The sequence below is a fragment of the Bombina bombina genome, chromosome 1 (assembly GCF_027579735.1).
Source record: "Bombina bombina isolate aBomBom1 chromosome 1, aBomBom1.pri, whole genome shotgun sequence".
Lineage (NCBI taxonomy): Eukaryota > Metazoa > Chordata > Amphibia > Anura > Bombinatoridae > Bombina > Bombina bombina.
Genome location: NC_069499.1, coordinates 103,499,695 through 103,525,219, shown reverse-complemented (window position 1 = coordinate 103,525,219; position 25,525 = coordinate 103,499,695). Strand labels below are relative to the sequence as shown.

The 25,525-nt window shown below is 40.3% G+C and overlaps 1 protein-coding gene across 2 annotated transcripts in view; it reads right to left on the bottom strand.

The window, feature by feature from the left end:
- Positions 1–25,525, bottom strand: part of TTC7B (tetratricopeptide repeat domain 7B) — an 840,626-nt gene that overhangs the window by 477,310 nt on the left and 337,791 nt on the right. The window lies entirely within an intron of this gene.

The window sequence follows — 25,525 nt, the reverse complement described above, 5'->3', positions numbered from 1 at the left end:
TCCCAAACCCCCTGCGCTGTCAGAGATCCCCATACAGCTCCCCAACCTGAAAGACTCGCATCTGTTGAGATCACAGTCCAGGTTGGACGAACAAAAGAGGCCTCTTGAATTAAACGATGGTGATTCAACCACCAAGTCAGAGAAGATCGAACATTGGGATTTAATTGTGATATCTTTGTATAATCCCTGAACCACTGGTTCAGCATACAAAGCTGGAGAGGTCTCATGTGAAAACGAGCAAAAGGGATCGCGTCCGATGCAGCAGTCATGAGACCTAGAATTTCCATGCACAAAGCTACCGAAGGGTACGATTGAGACTGAAGGTTTCAACAAGCTGAAACCAACTTCAGACGTCTCTTTTCTGTTAGAGACAAAGTTATGGACACCGAATCTATTTGAAAACCCAAAAAGGTTGCTTTTGTCTGAGGAATCAAGGAACTCTTTGGTAAATTGATCCTGCAACCATGTCTGGATGAATTGGAATATGAAGATATGCATCCTGTAAGTCTATTGTAGACATATAATGCCCTTGCTGAACAAAAGGCAGAATAGTCCTTATAGTCAATTAGATCAACAAAATAGGTGGCGCAAGTTAATGCTGTTCTGACTAATAGTGGTATAAATGTGTATCAGGTTACCTGTGTGTCTGATAATGTTCTCACCATACATAGGTGGTGTGTAAAATTAAAAGATAAATGCTGTCTCTCCAAGACAATAAAGCTTCCAGATTCAAATTCTATAATACAAATATATATATATTTATTAAATAAAAGTTCCTAATATATGAAATAAAAAAAATGACGATTTATTCACATGTAGTGATCAGTTGACAATTTTTAAAACAATGGATAAAATAAGGTAATACAATATTAAAAACATCAGTGTTTTTTTTTTATTTTTTTTTTATACACAAAAAACTATAAAAACTCAAATTGAGATAATATAAGCAAGCAGGTATACTCAGAAGATAAAACCAAAACTTAAACAGAGAGGACTCATATACCTCTAAGCGTATGACTAGCAAAAGACATATGTAAATGCATAAATGAGTATATGAACCTGTGTCCGGTATCCGTTAAATCAGCGTGTACATATGTAATTCACAGATATTTAAGGGTTAAGCAAATCTTATACAGTTCCTTATTGCTTAATGTTCTGGCAAACATGTGGTGACTATCCTTCCGTCAAAATTATATTGAAGCAAATGTATATTGAAACGAGTGTGGCAAAATGTAGCCAATACTATGTAGCTGATGTGTTAGTTTTTAGATTTCAGCGTCTCTGTTATTAAACCAGAGGTGGGTTACATACGGTTTCTTGCTGGGTGTGGGGATTCCTTCCTTCAAACAGTGCACTGTTGACGTCTTCCTTCTGCTGTGCAGAAAAAGCCGGTGGAGTACTAAGTCCCTTAGCCTCCGTTTACCAGCGGTGTTGGTAGTTGTTCCCTTGAATTTGTTGTTTACCCAGTAGCGGGCCTTGATGGTAGTTTCGTGAGCTCCGGTCACAACTTGCTTTTGTCTTTGTGGGTGTATAACCCAGACTCGGTCTTTATTTTCACCGGTCTCCTCGCTGTTATCACAGCCGACAAAGTTCTCCTCTGGAGCTGAGTTGTTTTGGCTCACTTCTTAATTTCAAGTGATCAGGTTTCTACGCGTTGCGGCGTTCTGCCTTTCTCAAGAATAGTCCTTATAGTCACCATTTTGAATGTTGGTATCCTTACATAACGATTCAATATTTTTAGATCCAGAACTGGTCTGAAGGAATTCTCCTTCTTTGGTACAATGAATAGATTTGAGTAAAACCCCAGACCCCGTTCCAGAACTGGAACTGGCACAATTACCCCAGCCAACTCTAGGTCTGAAACACATTTCAGAAACGCCTGAGCCTTCATTGGGTTTACTGGAATGCGTGAGAGAAAAAATCTTCTCACAGGCGGCCTTACCTTGAAACCTATTCTGTACTCTTGTGAAACAATGTTCTGAATCCAAAGACTGTGAATCAAATTGATCCAAACATGTTTGAAAAATCGTAACCTGCCCCCTACCAGCTGTGCTAGAATGAGGGCCGCACCTTCATGCGGATTTGGGAGCTGGTTTTGACTTTCTAAAAGGCTTGGATTTATTCCAGACTGGAGAAGGTTTCCAAACGGAGACCGTTCCTTTAGGGGAAGGGTCAGGCTTCTGTTCCTTATTCTGACGAAAGGAACGAAAACGATTAGCAGCCCTATATTTACCTTTAGATTTTTTGTCCTGAGGCAAAAAACATAATTTATGTAAGAACTTACCTGATAAATTCATTTCTTTCATATTAGCAAGAGTCCATGAGCAAGTGACGTATGGGATATACATTCCTACCAGGAGGGGCAAAGTTTCCCAAACCTCAAAATGCCTATAAATACACCCCTCACCACACCCACAAATCAGTTAAACAAATAGCCAAGAAGTGGGGTGATAAGAAAAAAAGTGCGAAAGCATAAAAAATAAGGAATTGGAATAATTGTGCTTTATACAAAAAAATCATAACCACCACAAAAAAAGGGTGGGCCTCATGGACTTGCTAATATGAAAGAAATGAATTTATCAGGTAAGTTCTTACATAAATTATGTTTTCTTTCATGTAATTAGCAAGAGTCCATGAGCTAGTGACGTATGGGATAATGAATATCCAAGATGTGGATCTTCCACGCAAGAGTCACTAGAGAGGGAGGGATAAAATAAAGACAGCCAATTCCGCTGAAAAATAATCCACACCCAAAACAAAGTTTAAATCTTATAATGAAAAAACTGAAAATATAAGCAGAAGAATCAAACTGAAACAGCTGCCTGAAGTACTTTTCTACCAAAGACTGCTTCTGAGGAAGAAAACACATCAAAATGGTAGAATTTAGTAAAAGTAAGCAAAGAAGACCAAGTTGCTGCTTTGCAAATCTGAACAACCGAAGCTTCATTCCTAAATGCCCAGGAAGTAGAGACTGACCTAGTTAAATGAGCTGAATCCTTTGAGGCGGAGTTCTACCCGACTCAACATAAGCATGATGAATCAAAGACTTTAACCACGATGCCAAAGAAATGGCAGAAGCCTTCTGACCTTTCCTAGAACCAGAAAAGATAACAAATAGACTAGAAGTCTTTCGGCAATCTTTAGTAGCTTCAACATAATATTTCAAAGCTCTAACTACATCTAAAGAATGCAACGATCTTTCCTTAGTGTTCTTAGGATAAGGACACAATGAAGGAACTACAATTTTTCTACTAATGTTGTTAGAATTCACAACCTTAGGTAAAAATTTAAATGAAGTTTGCAAAACCGCCTTATCCTGATGAAAAATCAGAAAAGGAGACTCACAAGAAAGAGCAGATAATTCAGAAACTCTTCTAGCAGAAGAGATGGCCAAAAGAAACAAAACTTTTCAAGAAAGTAATTTAATATCCAGCGAAAGCATAGGTTCAAACTGAGGAGCTTGAAGAGCCCCTAGAACCAAATTCAAACTCCAAGGAGGAGAAATTGACTTAATAACAGGTTTTATACGAACCAAAGCTTGTACAAAACAAAAAATATCAGGAAGCAATCTTTCTGTGAAAAAGAACAGAAAGAGCAAAGATTTGTCCTTTCAAGGAACTTGCAGACAAACCTTTATCCAAACCATCCTGAAGAAACTGTAAAATTCTAGGAATTCTAAAAAAAAATGCCAAGAAAAATGATGAGAAGAACATCAAGAAATGTAAGTCTTCCAGACTCAATAATATATCATCCTAGATACAGATTTACGAGCCTATAACATAGTATTAATTACGGAGTCAGAGAAACCTCTATGACTGAGAATCAAGCGTTCAATCTCCATACCTTCAAATTTAAGGATTTGAGATCCTGATGGAAAAAAGGACCTTGCGATAGAAGGTCTGGTCTTAACGGAAGAGTCCACGGTTGGCAAGGAACCATCCGGACAAGATCCGCATACCAAAACCTGTGAGGCCATGCTGGAGCCATTAGCAAAATAAACGAACGCTCCTTAGAATTTTGGAAATCACTCTTGGAAGAAGAACTAGAGGCAGAAAGATATAAGCAGGATGATACTTCCAAGGAAGTGACAATGCATCCACTTCTTCCGCCTGAGGATCCCTGGATCTGGACAGATACCTGGGAAGCTTCTTGTCTAGATGAGAAGCCATCAGATCTATTTCTGGAAGTCCCCATATTTGACAATCTGAAGAAATACCTCTGGGTGAAGAGACCATTCGCCCGGATGTAGCGTTTGGCGACTGAGATAATCCGCTTCCCAATTGTCTATACCTGGGATATGAACCGCAGAAATTAGACAGGAGCTGGATTCCGCCCATACAAGTATTCAAGATACTTCTTTTATAGTCAGAGGACTGTGAGTCCCTCCTTGATAATTGACATATGCCATGGTTGTGACATTGTCAATCTGGAAACAAATGAACGACTCTCTCTTTAGAAGAGGCCACAACTGAAGAGCTCTGAAAATTGCACGGAGTTTCAAAATGTTGATTGGTAATCTCGCCTCCTGAGATTCCCAAAACCCTTGTGCTGTCAGAAACCCCCATACAGCTCCCCAACCTGTCAGACTTGCATCTGTTGAGATCACAGTCCAGGTTGGAAGAACAAAAGAAGCCCCCTGAACTAAACGATGGTGGTCTGTCCACCATGTCAGAGAGTGTCGAACAATCGGTTTTAAAGATATTAATTGAGATATCTTTGTATAACCCCGGAACCACTGGTTCAGCATACAGAGCTGATGAGGTCGCATGTGAAAACGAGCAAAGGGGATCGCGTCCAATGCAGCAGTCATAAGACCTAGAATTTCCATGCATAAGGCTACCGAAGGGAATGATTGAGACTGAAGGTTTCGACAAGCTGAAACCAATTTCAGACGTCTCTTGTCCGTCAGAGACAGAGTCATGGACACTGAATCTATCTGGAAACCTAAAAAGGTTACCCTTGTCTGAGGAATCAACAAACTTTTTGGTAAATTGATCCTCCAACCATGTTCTTGAAGAAACAACACTCATAAAAGACTGGAAAGGTTCTTTCTATTGAAAATAAGCAAAGGGGATTGAATCCAATGCTGTGCCCATAAGACCTAAAACTTCTATGCATATATAGCAACTGAAGGAAATAATAGAGACTAAAGGTACCGACAGACGGAACCCAATAAAATTGTCCCTTGTCTGATAGAGAGAAAGACAGTGACACAAACTATCTGGAAACCTAAAAAAGGTGACCCTTGCGTGAGGAATCAAGAGCTTTTGAAAAAAAGATCCTCTATGTCCTGAAGAGCAAAGTGAATCATATGAGATTCCGCATCCTCAGAAAATAATCTGAATGAAAACAGAAAAATGAAAATATGCATTTATTGTATCTAATGAAAACAAATAATGCTATCAATGACCATAAAAATGCAGAATAGTTTGAATAAAACTCCAAAACCCAGTTCCTAAAAAAGGAACTGGAAGAAATACCCCAGAAGATTCCAGGTCTGAGCAGCGCTTGAACCCCATGGGTGCCCAGCCATGCTTCAACAGTACCCAAAATATATAGGACAGAAACACACTTAAAGAAAAGTGTTAGTGTCAATATCTGATGAAGAGAATTTCTGAAAGAGAAAAAAACATCATCAGAGAAGGATAAATCAGTATGTTGTTGGTCATTTGAAACTTCAATAATTAAAAAAGAAGTGAAAAAGACCTAAAAATTTTATTAGAAGGCACAAAGTCAGACAAAGCCTTTAAAATAGAATCAGAAAAATATTTCTTATAAATCTTCTAAATATTTCTTTTACATAAGATGTAAGAATGGCAATATATAAAGCATAAATACTAATGGATTATGCATGTAAAAGTATATCATAATAACTTATTACGGTCGACAATCCACCCTTGTGTATGGTCTGACCATTCTGTGCTGATGCTGCACCTGGATGGATTTGTTGACACGGGCAGAACCCGGACATGGACATATGACCCCACACAGTTAAAGGACCCCCTACTTAAAGAAAAAATTACCAACTCATTAAAGGAATTCTGGGACATAAATAAAGGGTCCACGACTAATCCTATCTCCCCCTGGGCAGCCCACAAGACATACCTCAGGGGTCTTCTCATCCGAGAAAAGGCAATACGAAACAAAAAACATAGAACATTACTCTCACAACTCCACAATGAAATTAAAGATCTAGAAACCAGACACAGACTCACTCAAAGCAAGGACATATTAGCCTCCCTAGAAACCAAAAGATCCCATTTAGCTAATCTTCTAAAAGAATTCTCCACTAGAGCAATTCAGAAGCTTGACACACAATACTACATATATGCCAATAAACCGGATAGGTTCTTAGCTCATAAATTAAGAGAACGATGCAAAGCTTCTACCATTATGTCCATATTACTCCCGACTGGCGTTTCGGTATCTCATCCTCAACACATAGCGGAGACCTTTGCAGACTTCTATGGGAAACTTTATGATGGAAACAAGGTATCACACACACAATCAGTAGCCTTACAGACCGCAAACTTCTTGGAGGAAACAGAGCTAAATTCCCTTTCGGAAGAAGATTTAGATAGCTTAAATTCCCCGGTGACTAGAGAGGAAGTTTTAGGCGTAATAAGAGACCTCAAATCAGGGAAAGCCGCAGGGCCAGACGGTTTCGCCAGTGAATACTATAAAACCTTCAAAGGATTACTAGTACCACACCTCACTGATTTCTGCAATTATATACTAGAAGGCCATACCATTCCAGACGACCTTTTGCAAGCCAGAATAGTGGTAATACCGAAACCTGGGAAAAATCATAAGCTTTGCTCTAGTTACCGACCTATTTCACTTATCAATCAAGATCTAAAGATCTTTACTAAAATACTGGCTAACCGGTTGAAAGTCATATTACCAAAGTTAATCCATTTAGACCAAGTGGGGTTTGTCAAAGATAGGGAGGCCCCTGACAATGTACGTCGGCTTTTGGACATTATAGATTATGTGGGAGTGAAACGGGTGCCTGCTCTGCTCCTATCGTTGGACGCGGAGAAGGCATTCGACAGAGTAGATTGGGACTACATGAAAGCAGTCTTACTCCGAATGGGATTCGGAGGTGCATTTATCAAAGCAATAAATATGATTTACTCAACCCCCTCAGCTCAGGTCTCCATATCAGGTTATAAATCTAACTCATTCCCCATATTAAATGGTACTAGACAGGGGTGCCCCCTGTCTCCCCTCATTTTCGCACTCTGCATAGAGCCCCTAGCAGCCAAAATTAGACAGACCATGGATATCTCAGGAATCACGATTAAAGACCAAGAATACAAATTAACACTCTTCGCAGACGATATTTTACTTACACTAACTAGACCTCTCATCTCCCTACCTAACCTATACAAAACCCTAGAGGAATTCTCCCAGATCTCAGGTTACAAAGTTAACCTTGATAAATGTGAAGCGATGTCGCTAGGTCTCCCACAACACACCAAAAAATTAATAGAATCCAACTTCGACCTAGCTTGGACTACTCACTCCCTCAAATATTTGGGAATCCATCTGACTCCCCAAATCAACCAATTATATAAATATAATTATGACGTCATATATAGAAATATCAGGAAAGATCTGAATAAGTGGAAGACGTACAATTTCTCGTGGATGGGCAGACTGGCGACAATTAAGATGACTGTTTTACCCCGCCTTCTATATCTTTTCAGGACACTTCCCATAGAGGTCCCGATACTAGATTTAAAAAAGTTACAAGCGGAACTAATTGCGTTCATTAGAGGGAAGAAAACAGCCAGGATCCCAACCTCATTAACCCTTTAAGGACACAGCTTTCAGTTTGCTCAATTGTTTTATGACGGAAAAATTCCGTCATATGTCCTTAAGAGGTTAATTACAAAACACAGGACACTAGGAGGCATAGGAGCCCCCAACTTATTAGAATATTATAGAGCTTCAAGGCTAGCACAAACACTACTCTTAGGAATTAGAGAGAAACTGGTCCTCTGGACCAAATTGGAGGCAGATCTAGGGGGATCCACTCATGCAGATGACATTCTATGGCAAAAACCTCACCCCGGACACACCACCAACAGATATCGCTCACACATACTGGATCATACTAAACACCTATGGTCTCTACTAACAAAACAACAGAAGATATTACCTTCTCAAACAATTATGTACCCACTCAGATGCCTCCTTTCTAGCGAAGTCCGTACCGTAGTGGATAAGTGGGCAAACAAGGGCCTATATAGGGTAGCAGATTGGCTGGAGGAGGGTAAATGCAAGACATTCACACAAATTCAGGAACAAATAGCCCCACTAAAACTTTTATGGTTCCAATATCTTCAGGTTAATTCAGCTATTCAACAATATCTAAAATCAAATAGAACCAACACACTCACGGCCATAGAAAACTTAATACGATCCACAGATAGACCCAAAAAGATGATTTCCAGACTATACCTAGAGATTCAAGCACTAAACAATGCTACTAAACCCACATTAGCCACGACATGGGAAGCTGACCTAGATATCAACAAACATAAAGAGGCATGGGATGAAATATTTCACTCAGCCTGTTCGGGGCTTTTAAGCGCAAACTTACGGGAAAACACTATTAAAACTATGTATAGATGGTACCTAACCCCGATTAGAACTCAACACATGTCCCTCACCAACAATAGACTCTGTTACAGAGGATGTGGGGAAATTGGTTCATACCGCCATATGTGGTGGGACTGCAATATAATCCAGCCCACATGGGATCATCTATCCTCCCTTCTGGGTACGATCCTAGAGGAGAGAATCCAACTCACTCCAGCACAAGCACACCTCCATGAACCCCTCCCTCGATTTAATAAACACATAAACACCTTCATTAAGATCACCTGCACGGTGACTAGAATGAGTATTGCAAAATACTGGAAAACGAAGGCCCCCCCATTGGAGGAAGTGAGGAACAAGATCTCGTTAACCCATCGTATGTATGAGTCTGCATCACACATCCTAGATACACAAACATAATTTGAGAAAGTCTGGTTCTACTGGACATTAAACAGGAACTTAGCTGTATAGCTATTTCTCTTGAGATATCACAGACACACAGAGGGGGGGGGGGGGGCGGATGTCCTAACCTAACCTTGTCCTATCCTTTCTAGCCTTCTGTCTTATGCTTTACTCTCCGTGTATTTACCCAACATAATTCCGGATTACTTGACTAGAATTATACACAAGAACAACGGGTATAACTACACTCTATATTTTTTATCTTTTACTTTTTCATCTTTCATCTTACCCTACTTCTCACTCCCCTTTTTTTTTAACACAAGAACTTATAGTTATCTGGTCTTATTATTATATCTTCTCAAGATGGTTTGGCCCTATTATCTAACAAGTAGCACCAGGGGTTGATGGGGACCTGATACCCTAGGCAGCTCTTACAATGATATCTGCATTGGCCATTCCGTTTCTTCCTGTTATTGTTGAATCATGAAGACCTTTGTTGTAGTTATTCCAAATGATTTCTGTCTTGTTTTTTATTTGTAAAATCAATAAAATCAATTTAAACATAATAATTTATTACAAACCATAGCTAAAGATAAACATTTATTACATTTAAAATAAATGAACTTAGCTTTGGTAGAACTGAAACTCAGTTAAGCGTATTTCCAGAAGTGGCTTCTGATTCAGGGTCAATCTGAGACATCTTGCAATATGTAATAGAAAAAACAACATATAAAGCAAAATTGATCAAATTCCTTAAATGACAGTTTCAGGAATGGGAAAAAAATGCCAATGAACAAGCTTCTAGCAACCAGAAGCAATAAACAATGAGACTTAAATATTGTGGAGACAACAATGACGCTCAAATTTTTTAGCGCCAAAAAAGCCGCCCACATTATTTGGCGCCTAAATGCTTTTGGCGCCAAAAATGACGCCACATCTGGTAACGCCGACATTTTTTGGCGCAAAAACATCAAAAAAATGACTCAACTTCCGGCGACACGTATGACGCCGGAAATGACAAGAAAATTTTTGCGCCAAGAAAGTCCGCGCCAAGAATGACGCAATAAAATGAAGCATTTTCAGCCCCCGCGAGCCTAAAAGCCCACAGGAAAAAAGTCAAATTTTAAGGTAAGAAAAAATTGATTGATTCATATGCATTATCCCAAATATGAAACTGACTGTCTGAAATAAGGAACGTTGAACATCCTGAATCAAGGCAAATAAATGTTTAAACACATATATTTAGAACTTTATATAAAAGTGCCCAACCATAGCTTAGAGTGTCACAGAAAATAAGACTTACTTACCCCAGGACACTCATCTACATGTAGTAGAAAGCCAAACCAGTACTGAAACGAGAATCAGTAGAGGTAATGGTATATATAAGAGTATATCATCGATCTGAAAAGGGAGGTAAGAGATGAATCTCTACGACCGATAACAGAGAACCTATGAAATAGACCCCGTAGAAGGAGATCATTGAATTCAAACAGGCAATACTCTCTTCACATCCCTCTGACATTCACTGCACACTGAGAGGAAAACCGGGCTCCAGCCTGCTGCGAAGCGCATATCAACGTAGAATCTAGCACAAACTTACTTCACCATCTCCATGGGAGGCAAAGTTTGTAAAACTGATTTGTGGGTGTGGTGAGGGGTGTATTTATAGGCATTTTGAGGTTTGGGAAACTTTGCCCCTCCTGGTAGGAAAGTATATCCCATACGTCACTAGCTCATGGACTCTTGCTAATTACATGAAAGAAAGGCTCCTTTCCCCCCAGTAACATTTGAAATTATAGAATCCAACTGTGAACCAAATAATTTATTACCTTGGAAAGAAAGAGAAAGCAATGTTGACTTAGAAGTCATATCTGCATTCCAAGATTTAAGCCATAAAGCTCTTCTAGCTAAAATAGCTAAAGACATATACCTGACATCAATTCTAATGATATCAAAAATGGCATCACAAACAAAGTTATTAGCATGTTGAAGAAGTTTAACAATGCTATAAAGATTATGTTCTGACACTTGTTGCACTAAAGCCTCCAACCAGAAAGTGGAAGCTGCAGCAACATCAGCCAAAGAAATAGCAGGTCTAAGAAGATTACCTGAACATAAATAAGCTCTCCTTAGAAAGGATTCAAGCTTCCTATCTAAAGGATCCTTAAAGGAAGTACTATCCGCCGTAGGAATAGTAGTACGTTTAGCAAGAGTAGAAATAGCCCCATCAACTTTAGGGATTTTGTCCCAAAACTCTAATCTATCAGATGGCACAGGGTACAATTTCTTAAACCTTGGAGAAGGAGTAAATAAAGTACCCAGACTATTCCATTGCCTAGAAATTACTTCTGAAATAGCATCAGGAACTGGAAAAACTTCTGGAATAACTACATGAAGTTTAAAAACTGAATTTAAACGCTTAGTAGATTTAGTATCAAGAGGACTAGACTCCTCCATATCTAATGCAATCAACACTTCTTTAAGTAAAGAACGAATAAACTCCATTTTAAATAAATATGAAGATTTATCAGTGTCAATATCTGAGACAGAATCTTCTGAACCAGATAGATCCTCATCAGAAACAGATAAGTCAGAATGATGGCGGTCACTTAAAAATTCATCTGAAATATGAGAAGTTTTAAAAGACCTCTTACGTTTACTGGAAGGAGGAATAACAGACAGAGCCTTCCTGAGAGAATTAGAAAATAATTATTTTACATTAACAGGGACATCCTGAACATTAGATGTTGAAGGAAAAACAACAGGTAAAGGATTATTACTAATGGAGACATTATCTGCGTTAGAAAGTTTATCATGACAACTAACACAAACTACAGCCGGAGGAACAGTTACCAAAAGTTTACAACAAATGCACTTAGCTTTGGTAGAACCAACATCAGGCAATCAACATATAAAGCAAAATTATCAAATTCCTTAAATGACAGTTTCAGGAATGGGAAAAAATGCAAAATAAACAAGCCTCTAGCAACCAGAAGCAACAAAAAAGTGAGACTTAAATAATGTGAAAAAAAGTGGAAACAAGTATGACGCCCACATTTTTTGGTGCCAAGTATGACGCCCACATTTTTGGCACCAAGTACAACGCCCATATTTTTTGGCGCCAAGTATGATGCCACATCCTCTGGCGCCGAAAACGACGCCGACTTTTTTAGCGCAAAAAAATGTCTGTAACACACATGCGTCAAAAAATGACTCAACCACGAACAAACTTCCGGCGTCAACTATGGCGCCGGAAATGACAAAATTTTGCGCCAAAAAAGTTTGCGCCAAGAATGACGCAATAAATTGAAGTATTTTCTGCCCCGGCGAGCCTAACAGCCCGCAGGGAAAAAAGTCAATTGAAAAATTTTAAGGTAAGAAAAAAATATTTATTCATATGCATTATCCCAAAATAATGAAACTGACAGTCTGAATGAAGGAATACTGATTATCCTGAATCATGGCAAATATTAGTTTAAACACATATATTTAGAACTTTACATATAAAGTGCCCAACCATAGCTTAGAGTGTCATAAATAAAATAAGACTTACTTACCCTAAGACACTCATCTACATATAGTAGATAGCCAAACCAGTACTGAAACGAGAATCAGTAGAGGTAATGGTATATAAGAGTATATCGTCGATCTGAAAAGGGAGGTAGGAGAAGAAATCTCTACGACCGATAACAGAGAACCTATGAAATAGATCCCCTAGAGGAAGACCATTGTATTCAAATAGGCAATACTCTCTTCACATCCCTCTGACATTCACTGCACTCTGAGAGTAAAACCGGGCTTCAGCCTGCTGCGAATCGCATATCAACGTAGAATCTAGCACAAACTTACTTCACCACCTCCATGGGAGGCAAAGTTTGTAAAACTGAATTGTGGGTGTGGTGAGGGGTGTATTTATAGGCATTTTGAGGTTTGGGAAACTTTGCCCCTCCTGGTAGGAATGTATATCCCATACGTCACTAGCTCATGGACTCTTGCTAATTACATGAAAGAAATATACAATATACATTTAAAACTTTAATATAAACTGCCAAACATAGCTGGATGTGTCTTTAAAAAATGATATATACTTACCAGAAGACACCCATCCACGTATAGCAGAAACCCAAACCAGTACTGAACCATATCAGCAGAGGTAATGGTAGAGTATAATGTCGATCTGTAAAGGGAGGCAGCAGATGAATCTCTGCGACCGATTTACAGAGAGCCTTAGAATAGATTTCCCATAGGTGAAAACATGGCATCATCAGGCAATACTCCCTTCACATCCCTCAGACAAACACTGTACTTTCAGAGGAATTTGGGCTTCAATATGCTTAGAAGCGCCTTTCACAGAAGAAAAACTTTAATGATGCTTACCTGATAATTTTCTTCAGATGGAAAGAGTCCACAGCTGCATTCATTACTTTTAGGAAAGTAGAACCTGGCCACCAGGAGGAGGCAAAGACTACCCCAGCCAAAGGCTTAAATACTCCCCCCACTTCCCTCATCCCCCAGTCAGTCTGCCGAGGGACAAGGAACAGTAGAAGAAACGTCCCACAGAAAACATGCAGGCGGGGAGCTGTGGACTCTTTCCATCTGAAGAAAAGAAAATTATCAGGTAAGCATAATTTAAGTTTTTCTTCATAAATGGAAAGAGTCCACAGCTACATTCATTACCTTTGGGAAAACAATACCCAAGCTATAGAGTACACTGAATGCAAAAACGGGAGGGTACAAGAGGCGGCCATTCGGAGGGCACCTGGCCTGAAAACCCCTACCCAACAAAATCCTGTGTCGTCCGAAGCCGAGAACAACTCTGAAAAAAGGAAAAGGCCCAAGGACACTGACCCGCAGATAGTCCACCACCTTGTTAGAGACCGCAGGAACTAGACTCGACTGAGTCAACAGCCTCCAAGAGACACCGTCCCCAGCAGTCGGTCTCCAAACAGCACACCCCTTACTAAAGAAAGGGAACAAACTACCGTATTCTTCCACAAAGAAGAAAAGGCACGGAGAAAACAGGATTGTACTTCTAAAGCACGGCTAATCCCCCTTAAGGGACTCAAGGCACCGCTCATTTTATCAACCTCGAAAGGAGGAAAGGCTGAGTAGACCTCGTTGGGGATCAAACTTTCAACCGTCGGTTTGCTACAGTGCAGAGTAGCCACAGTGCATTAGTATGCTGAGCTAGCTTCCAGCTAGCATAAGGGACTCAAGAAAAAAAAAAGGAAACAAGTTCTAAATAAAAACGCAGAGCAAAGGGGGGTGGAGCCAGCAGCATAGAGGAATGGTTGCATGCTTTTGGAGCTCTGGCTCTAATTGTTATAAAATCGCATTAGGACAGTAATTAAATACCTATTTCATCTCAAGAAGCTATGATCTAATTGCCCGACTACAGACTAGATGGACAGCCGATTTTCCTTGCTAATGCAATAATTTAAAAGTGGGGCCGGTGATCGGAATACAGCCTGCACAGACAGCAACCATATTTGTGACCACTTGGACCAGCGTTATATCTAACATAGAGAGCGCTCACTGGATCTTATCTGAGCTTGTTAAACTCCTGGAATCGTATCGACTTATGTCTGAAGCCTCTTTTAATACGATACCTGCTTCTGTGGCTGATATTGAGACCTCACCGGAAAAATGTCTACCTACAGTTGTCAAAGTTGAAGTTAGTGGAGCTGCACCTGAGCCCCGGCACCGGTTGTGCACTTCTGATTCTACTGAAAGAGTATTTAGCAGTTCCACAGGTCAAAGGTCTGAACAGCGACTAGAAACCTACACAGTAGTTCCAGTTAAGGCAGGCTCACTGGAGTGTGAAGGGAGAATGAAATCCAGGGCTACGGATATAATGGCGATGTTGGGACCTGGGATCTTGGATCCGGTTCTCAGGTCTCTTACGGAAAACCTACAAGTGATGGCTCTGCAGAATATAAACACCACTGTTGGTACACTGCTTGCTGAGCCGCGTGGGGAATTACCAACAGGGGATCTAACTTCTCAGAAGGCACGCTTGTTGGAAGCTTGGTGTGGAAGCTGGGCGCTTCAGTTTGGTGAGGACAGGGGAGACTCTCCTTATCAGTCTAAATCCGGAGTAGGATAGACATAGCTGAATTCCACAATGATAGTGTGTTTATAGCTGCTTGAACTGAACTATTGTCAAAATGTTGTGGCTGTCTTATGATGTCTCCAATGACTTATATCTAGCAGCTAGCCGCTTCTTATCATAATATGTCCATAGTTACCAGTTAACTGATTTTGAGCTAACAAATGTCTATTTCTCTTTGAATAGCCCTAGTTACTCTGTGAACACCCTGTGAAGCCTACATGCGAATTAAGGACATAACCTTACCATGACTGTTCTCTATAGACACTTAGATCTTGCAGTGACCATGTTATTATAGAGATAATATATACTTTCATGTTAAAGACTGTTGTTGTTTTTTGTTCCCTTGTGGTGTTTAGCCTGTATAGTACTAAGCAATTGCTGTGACCTTGTTATATAGCAATATGTCTGTGCAACATCCTCAGCAGTTAACGTCATAGATGGCCAACTTTTAATTCTGTATTATTATGTAACATTATCTCCCTACAACCTTACTACTCCGTATGGTTACTCTAGGCATATATATATATATTTGCAAGAATGTTTGCTGTGTACATGAGTGTTCTGAGTGAAAGTCACAGCATTCTTTGTTTCCCATTTAACAACTGTATTTTCTGTTTGTCACTTTACAATTTTGCATGGCTATTATGGGCCTATGTACATATACACTTATACAGGAGTGTATGCTATTTATATGAGTCTCAAAATCCATTGTGGCATATATACTAGTGTTATCTGAAAGGTTTCCCTTGCTCGTCTGTTCTAGTTCTGAGGTTTGTTTAACATTAAGCTACCAGAAAAAGTTTATTCCTAGCCCAGGCCAGACATTATACAGTTGCTATTAGGCAATCTTGTCTGCGCACTCTTATGCCCACGTGGCAGTGACCTTACAGGATTCTGAGTGGCGGCATTAAGCTATGTGAGGTGAGTGAGCACACAATATTGAGCAAGACGGGCTGTAACACTTAATATTCCTATTCACACCTATTAATTCAAATCTCTACCTGTTAAATGTAGTAATGGTTCTGATAACATCTGGTTATATATGTTTTGCTACTATTTCACCCCTTTTCTTGGTGTGCTAGCTAATTGTCTCTTATTACATGGGTCACACTTGTATAAGTAGAGATATGAAAGGTATTGCTTACATTTCCCAGTCGAAACTAATGATAGTTATAGTTTATTTATATACCTATGTCCTATAGCCTATATAATTATGGGCTCAAAGGATCCTATATAACTAAAAAGGTAATATCTATTATAGGTTACACAGCAGGGACCTTTGAGGTAGATGGTTGTTCTCTCCTCTAAGTTAATTGGGGAAGCCAAGTACAAAACCTCCATAGTTGTAAACTGCTCATTTGGTGGGGGGAGCTGCTAGCGGCCGAGGTAGCGCTCTGTACATTGTTTTGCTTAATAATGTGTTGATTATGCAGTGTTGGCTTCCCTAAAATTTGAGTATTACTAACCCTCTTAACCACTGAATACACCTATGGTTCTTTATACATGCCATGTAAAAAAAAATAAAAAAAATTCTAAGCTTTTATGTAACCAATCAATAATGGAGATATAACTTTTATTACTTGCGACCTACCATACTTTAGTGACCACCTCCTGCTTTCTTGATTAGGAAGACTAACTATGCAGCTTCTCTAGCCTCTGCCGCACCCCTTAAGATTTTTTCTTACAGTAACTCTTTGCCTATAGCAGTCTACTAACATTGTTCACTCCTAACTATAAGTTGAGTTTAACATTTTGCATCTAATAATTCACCTTTGCTGTCATTTAAAGTACTAATGTAACATAGAAAAAGAGGTTCCATAAGACTATTCATATTAAGAATTTTTGTCTTCTATTTATATAGAAATTGTCACATTGCAATGTACCAATTATGTTTGTCTTACTGATATGTTTTATATAAGTTGTAATGTTTTCGCAAAACCTCAATAAAAATTATAAAAAATAAAAATAAAAAAATAAATAAAATAAAAAACACAGAGCAAAAACCCAAGCTAACAGATACCCAACCAGTCTCATAGAAAAAAGGGGAGGCAATGCCCTGACCCCATAAATACAGTAACCATGAGATAAGGCCGGGAGTCTGAAACAGAGAGAGGATCTTCCCCTAACACAGTGCAACCGCACTCTAGGAAGCAACTGAAGACAAAGGTCCCCAAGTCGCAAAAAGGTATCTCAGAATACCTAGTGCAGCAAGCTCAGATAGGTCTGACAACAACACCTGAAGCAAAAACACTGCACGCTGCAGTCATCTAAAAATGACTCTGAAACTTAAATACTTGCAGGGCAAGTAGAAAGCAGCTGAAGATAGGATCCTTCAGATTGCTAAATATAAACTAACCAGCGGATAATGACACAGGCTATCTAAGAGCCTCCAGTCCTTCCCACAAATCTTGAATGTGGAGAAAGGAGAAACATCAAAAAGGCTTACTGTACCTCGACTGCTCCAAGGACGAAATAGCAGAGAAACAGATCTCAGATCCTGCTCAAACACCAGACCAGCCCAAGCGACAGACATGTCTGATAGACAGGGGGACAGAAGACCCCAACCACATGCTCCCAGGTAATGGAAGAAAAAAGGGGGTACTCACCCACCCCAACAGAGCTCAGGTGTCAACCCAGTCCGCTCCTCCAAAATAAGGCACTCCCAAGGAGAACTCCCTAGGACCAGGAACAGAGAAAAGTGCAATAGATCAGTAGTAAGACATGTCACAACTCTCTCAGACAGTCTTTACATACAGAGACCAATTTTAAACAGGTGGAACAGAGCCCACAGAGCAGCAGATGCTGCTCCTTACAGAAATAAGCTACCTGATCCCACCTCCTACACACAGGGCAGGACAAGGACCCTCCAGAGAGAGGAAACCCCAACCCATAAGGAAGATAAACTTTCCCCTCCAAAGGGAACGACACAGATAAAAACAGCATATATGTCCACAAGACATGAAGACATAGTATGATTAAAACACGGGCCAAATGAAAAATCATCCAGACACCACTGTTGACCAAACAGAGAAAAAAACTCCCCATAGAGGAGCACACTCCGTCCTGAAGGACAAGCCAGGCCTTCAAGTCTATAACCAGTACCCATAGGTGGATGAGAACTCTGGCCTACCTGCTTGCAAGCCCAATGAACTAGCACCTATGTCGCAACATAGGGTCCATGAAAAAAACTGGGTCGTCCCAAACCAGTCCATCGGATCATAAGACTTCAGACATCCAAGAAGGATCCAAGACAAGAACTACAGACCCGGGACCCAGAATTGTCTTAGAACGAACGTCACCCTCAGGGAACACAAAATACCCCGTCTGAAGCAATCAGACCTCACAGGGGATGAGAACTGGGAAACACAGAAAACTGGTACAGGACTCACTCGTAATTCCCAGCCCAAAGGGAAGAGAACATCTTTAGCCGGAGGTCAACACCCCCCCAACAAGGTACTAGACCATGACAAAGTCACACGCTTTCTCTAGAGCCCAAAGGCCCCAAGAGCAGCACTAAAGGAAATGAAAACGAGAACAGAGTCACCCAAAAGAGAGTAGAAGAAAAGCTAGTCTCCATAATCCTTTTAGATTACCATTCCAGAGGACCACACCCAAGGGAGAAGAATCCTAGGCAGAAAAACATCCCCTAAGCAAAAAGCTTGGAAAAGGAGACAACACCTCCTATCACCCCTGATATGGAGACGACCAACTCCCAAAGGAAGACAGAGCCGCACGGCTTACACTTCCTAATTAAGCAGCCAAGGCCGCCACAAAAACCAGACGAAGTCCAGAAAATCTTGTCCCAAAGGAAGAGAACCTCTAAAAGGAATAAGTCCTAAAAGGACACTTCCAAAGAGACCATGAAAGAAAAAACCATAACAACGGCGGTATAAAGGTCCTATATCCTCCAAGCCTCCAACCCACAATGGGGAGGAACACTCTAGTTCCCAAAAAATTCGGAAACGACTGAGAATATCGCAGTGGATCTCAACTGAGTCCCGGCCCACTAGATTAAAAGGCGAATGAGAATTGAACCAATCCCCCATGCCCCTAAGCAACCACGGACGCTCAGGTCCTCTCAGGATGCAAGTTGAAGCTTGTAAAACAAGACATTCACACAATCATATTGTGATCACTAGGCGCCCTAACCCGACAAACCGGACATAAAAAGGTGCCACATGTCTGAACTAGGCCTCAAAGACAGAAGGATTTGTACCCAGTCAGGACCAGCCCTAAACCAAGACAATAAGAAGATTACTTCATCCCCTTATGTCTATGTATGCAAGCCAGTCGAAGAGTAAGACTGAGAATCCCCTGACCCATTAAGAGTGGGATCCTCCAGCAACTCCAAAAAACGTGCCTTAGTAGGACACGAAGGCGCGCCTGTCTATAACGAAAGGCGCAACATACCTCTGCCGGGACAAAAGGAAACACCAGCCCCGAAGGTTGACCCCCTGAGGCCTCAGGAGCAGTCACTCCCTCGGAAGGCTGAACTGGACCAGGCGATCCCACGCCTGACGAGCCCCAGTTAATGAAACACGGACAATATCGTAAGCACACTCCCGGGAGGTGCAGATGCACCAGCGCCAAAGATATGGCCATGCGGAACCGTGTCGTAACCTCCGGTGGGAACAGACCACACTCCCTAGAAAGGATAAGTAGCGTTTGAGTTACCTGCATGCATAGTAAGAGTTGATAGTAGGGAACTCGTCTCATGAGAAATAGAATCCCCAGAGATGGATGGCTCAGTGGGTACCCGATTCCCTGATCCTGAGGAACAGAGCACTCTAAAATAGCATTTAGAACATAACTGATGGGCATGTATCACCTGGGCCAATTCATAGTCTACTTCTGAATCAGAGACATCCGTCTCCAAGAATCCTCTATAACTGGGACACTGCTGACTCCAGAGAACCAGACACCAAAGGACCAGGATTTCTCTGTCACCATGCGGTCAGGAAAAGGGAAATGGGGTTACAAGGTAAACCGAGCAGTCCATGCAAAAGCTCGCCAGACCGAAAAGGCCGCATCACTAGACATAGGCCGTTATGTTCCAAAATAGCCATGAGCCGAAGCAACACTACACAGTAGCAGACAGAATCACATAACAAACATGATTATAAACCCCCCTGTTCAATGGAGCCTCACTGAGAACCTATGTTAAAGTTATCCCCAAAAGGTTGTAGCCCCTCTCGGATAAACAGTTGAAATTACAATACATCCATGATGAAAGTAAAATGAAACAATCTTATTGGAACAGGAACACGGCCCTTCAAGTGTGACAGATAGTAGTGTCGCCTCTGCCATGGTTTGAGAGAAAAAAGCAGGCAGGAAACTCGTCAACGCTGATTGCTTGTGGAGCTGTTAATATGAGTCGGGATGGTTTCGCAGAAAGACTCTCCCTGCATCTCCGGACTCTAACTTTCACCCATGCTCTCACTGAGAGGCTGACAGGACTAATTAAAACTCCAGTCCCATGCCAAAGAGTACTACCCTCCATAAGAGACTATCGAAAACTTCTGACACTTCTCTGCCAACCTCCTGGGATGAAAGGCAAAGAATGACTGGGGGATGAGGGAAGTGGGAGGAGTATTTAAGTCTTTGGCTGGGGTGTCTTTGCCTCCTCCTGGTGGCCAGGTTCTGAATTCCCAAAAGTAATGAATGCAGCTGTGGACTCTTTCCGTTTATGAAGAAAGTCAAGCACATCTTGCTTCACCACCTCCATAGGAGGCAAAGTTTGTAAAACTAAGGTATGAGTGAGGTGGGAGGTGTATTTATAGGCATTTGTGGTTTGGGAAACTTTGCCCCCTCCTTGTAGAAATGTCTATCCCATACGTCACTAGCTCATGGACTCTTGCCACTTACATGAAATAAATTTTGCCTGGTTGGTGAAAGATCAGGTTAAGCAGCCTATTAGAGGTGGGGACATGGTTGCCCTTCTCTCACGTAGAGAGGCTTTTTTGGATCTTCCCCTTAAGAACCAGAATCCCACTTGGTTTTAAGTTATAGATATAAAATATATGGAGCTGAAGGCTGTATACTTATCAAGCCCTTTTTCTCTTCTCCCTCTTTTTTTTTCATACTCCACATATATACTATAACAATGTACAGGGAGTGCAGAATTAATAGGCAAGTTGTATTTTTGAGGATTAATTTTATTATTGAACAACAACCATGTTCTCAATGAACCTAAAAAACTCATTAATATCAAAGCTGAATAGTTTTGGAAGTAGTTTTTAGTTTGTTTTTAGTTATAGCTATTTTAGGGGGATATCTGTGTGTGCAGGTGACTATTACTGTGCATAATTATTAGGCAACTTAACAAAAAACAAATATATACCCATTTCAATTATTTATTTTTACCAGTGAAACCAATATAACATCTCAACATTCACAAATATACAAAAAACAAAACAAAAACAAATCAGTGACCAATATAGCCACCTTTCTTTGCAAGGACACTCAAAAGCGTGCCATCCATGGATTCTGTCAGTGTTTTGATCTGTTCACCATCAACATTGCGTGCAGCAGCAACCACAGCCTCCCAGACACTGTTCAGAGAGGTGTACTGTTTTCCCTCCTTGTAAATCTCACATTTGATGATGGACCACAGGTTCTCAATGGGGTTCAGATCAGGTGAACAAGGAGGCCATGTCATTAGATTTTCTTCTTTTATACCCTTTCTTGCCAGCCACGCTGTGGAGTACTTGGACGCGTGTGATGGAGCATTGTCCTGCATGAAAATCATGTTTTTCTTGAAGGATGCAGACTTCTTCCTGTACCACTGCTTGAAGAAGGTGTCTTCCAGAAACTGGCAGTAGGACTGGGAGTTGAGCTTGACTCCATCCTCAACCCGAAAAGGCCCCACAAGCTCATCTTTGATGATACCAGCCCAAACCAGTACTCCACCTCCACCTTGCTGGCGTCTGAGTCGGACTGGAGCTCTCTGCCCTTTACCAATCCAGCCACGGGCCCATCCATCTAGCCCATCAAGACTCACTCTCATTTCATCAGTCCATAAAACCTTAGAAAAATAAGTCTTAAGATATTTCTTGGCCCAGTCTTGACGTTTCAGCTTGTGTGTCTTGTTCAGTGGTGGTCGTCTTTCAGCCTTTCTTACCTTGGCCATGCCTTTCTTACCTTGGCCATGTCAGGTATTGCACACCTTGTGCTTTTGGGCACTCCAGTGATGTTGCAGCTCTGAAATATGGCCAAACTGGTGGCAAGTGGCATCTTGGCAGCTGCACGCTTGACTTTTCTCAGTTCATGGGCAGTTATTTTGCGCCTTGGTTTTTCCACACGCTTCTTGCGACCCTGTTGACTATTTTGAATGAAACGCTTGATTGTTCGATGATCACGCTTCAGAAGCTTTGCAATTTTAAGAGTGCTGCATCCCTCTGCAAGATATCTCACTATTTTTGACTTTTCTGAGCCTGTCAAGTCCTTCTTTTGACTCATTTTGCCAAAGGAAAGGAAGTTGCCTAATAATTATGCACACCTGATATAGGGTGTTGATGTCATTAGACCACACCCCTTCTCATTACAGAGATGCACATCACCTAATATGCTTAATTGGTAGTAGGCTTTCGAGCCTATACAGCTTGGAGTAAGACAACATGCATAAAGAGGATGATGTGGTCAAAATACTCATTTGCCTAATAATTCTGCACTCCCTGTATTTGCATCCCTTCTATCAGGAAGTTTTTATTGAACAGGTATCTTTTAAGTGTTTAATTATTTGCCTATAATATGACAGATGAGTGAGTCTAAGTTATGAAAAGGCAATGAGCACACTCTGATATGCCTTAAGAGCAATTTCTGTTCAATGTTCTAGATAATTAGGTGAGCTTATATGGTTGTTTGGTTTGTAATAACAAAACTTTACCATTTAAGCACTCGTGGATTCTCACTGCATCAGTTGATAAGATATGAAGGAGTTAAGTGGGAGGTGATTCACCTAAAGTAAGATAATTTGTGAACCAATCAGGACATTTTGGAGGGTATTTATATGCAACTCTGTATTAATGAATTCAGGTCACGGAAGAAAACGTGAGCTGAAACGCGTCTGACCAGTCCATTTATCTGCTTGTAGAAGTTTTATTTTTTTCATGCTGTTTCTATATTACTAATAAATAGACTTTATTTTTCTTTTACCTGAGCTCTGCTTCTCATCGTTTTTGTGCCACTATTATTGAATAAGCTTCTACAACCTAATCAAAAATGTCAATGTGTATTAAAACATATTCATAAACATTCAAAAGATAAAGTGAAACAGCATTTATTCAAATATTTAACAAAGTAAATGTTGTGCTACTCAAACATTTATAATATGTATACTAGGCTGTCTTCAGGATGTGCCTAGGTTTCTTAACAAGTTTGAAAAATGAAAACCATAGGGCGCCAATAAATATAAGAATTTTTTTTTTCATGTTCCTCCACATTCTTCTGTTCTTTTTCGGTTTGTTGTGCTGCTCATTGTTTCAACTCTTCTAGCAGCTTTTCCAAAATGTCAAAACAAAGGGGGGGAAATGTATTCTCCAGCACTGTGAATAAAGCACTCTGTGCTGTTCCGTTAAACTCTGCAGGGATTTAGCACACACTCTGTGACTCACTGCATGTATTTCCAACAACCAAAAAAGTTTCCCAGGAGGTCAATACTCCCATGTTTGCTTTATGCATCAGGCACAAAGCTCTAAATATATGCGTTAAAAGAAAGCTTAAAGGGACACTGTACTTAAAGGGAGAGTATACACCAATTTTCATATGACTGCATGCAATAGACACTACTATAAAGAAGAATATGCACAGATACTGATATAAACATTCAGTATAAAACCTTTTTAAAACTTAATTAGAAGCTACCAGTGTAGCACTGTTGATGAGGTTAGGCTGGGACACCCACAATGTTCTTAAAAAATAAGCAAAACTATACATTTTTACAAAAAGATTACAAGATGGGCTATATAAATGGATTCTCTACAAAACATTTATGCAAAGAAAAATCTAGTGTACAATGTCCCTTTAATATGTTTCTGTATCACTATAAAAGAGACGCATCTTTTATTTTTTAATTTCCATTTGAATTGAAACAAATACAGTAGTATCAGCCAAATGCTTATTGGCTGAAGGCACTTCCTGTTAAATATCAGTGGCTGATGTGTACTTCCTGCTAATGCAACCAATAGCATTCAAGACAAAATTAAACTTCCTTGGTTTAGATAAACATTGTTGCAAGCACCGATGCCACGTAGTGCAACAAAGCATACTAAGAGAACAAAGTCAATTTGATAATAGATTTTTTTAATTGCATTCTCTATTCGAATCATGAATGTTTAATTTTGATTTCCGTTTTTAGAAGAGAATTAAAAGAACAAACACAGAAAGAAGAAACTGCTATAATGTGTTAAAGCATTTTACTATTGCACCGTTGCTTGTATATAACAATGTGTTTAACCCCTGCATATATGTAAAGCCACCAATCGGCAGCTAGCTACCAGCCTACCTAGGTAAGCTTTTCAACAAAGCATACCAACAGAGTTAAAAACAACTTTCCTAAAAACATCAGCTTATCTTTTTTACTAGGATAGCAATATGCTTCTCCCAGGCACATCCCCCATAGTGTTTGCCCTTAACACCTCTAATAGAAGTTCACCCCATGGAGCGGTTTAATAAGGCTGCTCCTTAACTTGTCCTCCACATTTTAGGTGGAGGACTGCAATCATCCCGATCAGATATGATATGGATGATTGACACCCCCTGCTAGCAGCAGATTGGCTGCGAATGTGCAGGGGCGGAATTGCACAAGCATTTCAAAAGAAATGTTTGTGCAATGTTAAATGCTGACAGCGTATGCATTTAGCGATGTCGGGCGGAAAAGGTTTACTATAGCGAATCATGTCCACCTGACATTTGGTAAATTGACCCCCATGAATTAACCACCCTTTCTGTAAAGAAGTGCTTCTGCAAGCTACCATTGAATCTACATGAGATCATGTTTCCTTTTTCTGTAATTGCTCTTTTTGTGAAAAATACTTACAGCTTCTGTTTTATTAAGGCCCTTAAGAAATATCCCTAAATTCCCTAAAATATCCCTACATTGTGTGCATGTATGTAAGTAGTAAAAGGGAGGTGCGGGAAAGAACATTTCTATAAACAACCCCACTGATACACCAGTACTATAATTGTTATATCAAAGAGTGGGGGGTGCTCAATGCCAAGTAAAACAAGTATCCAAAACCAAAGTGAGAGCAAGAAAGGCATCTGTAGATCAGTCTATGAATACATATAAGGGGAGAAGCAAGCTCCCAGGAAAAGCTAGAACATAACTTTCAATAATGTTATAAAAATGTATGGTTTAGCTTTTCCTGGGAGCTTGCTTCTCCCCTTATATGTATTCATAGA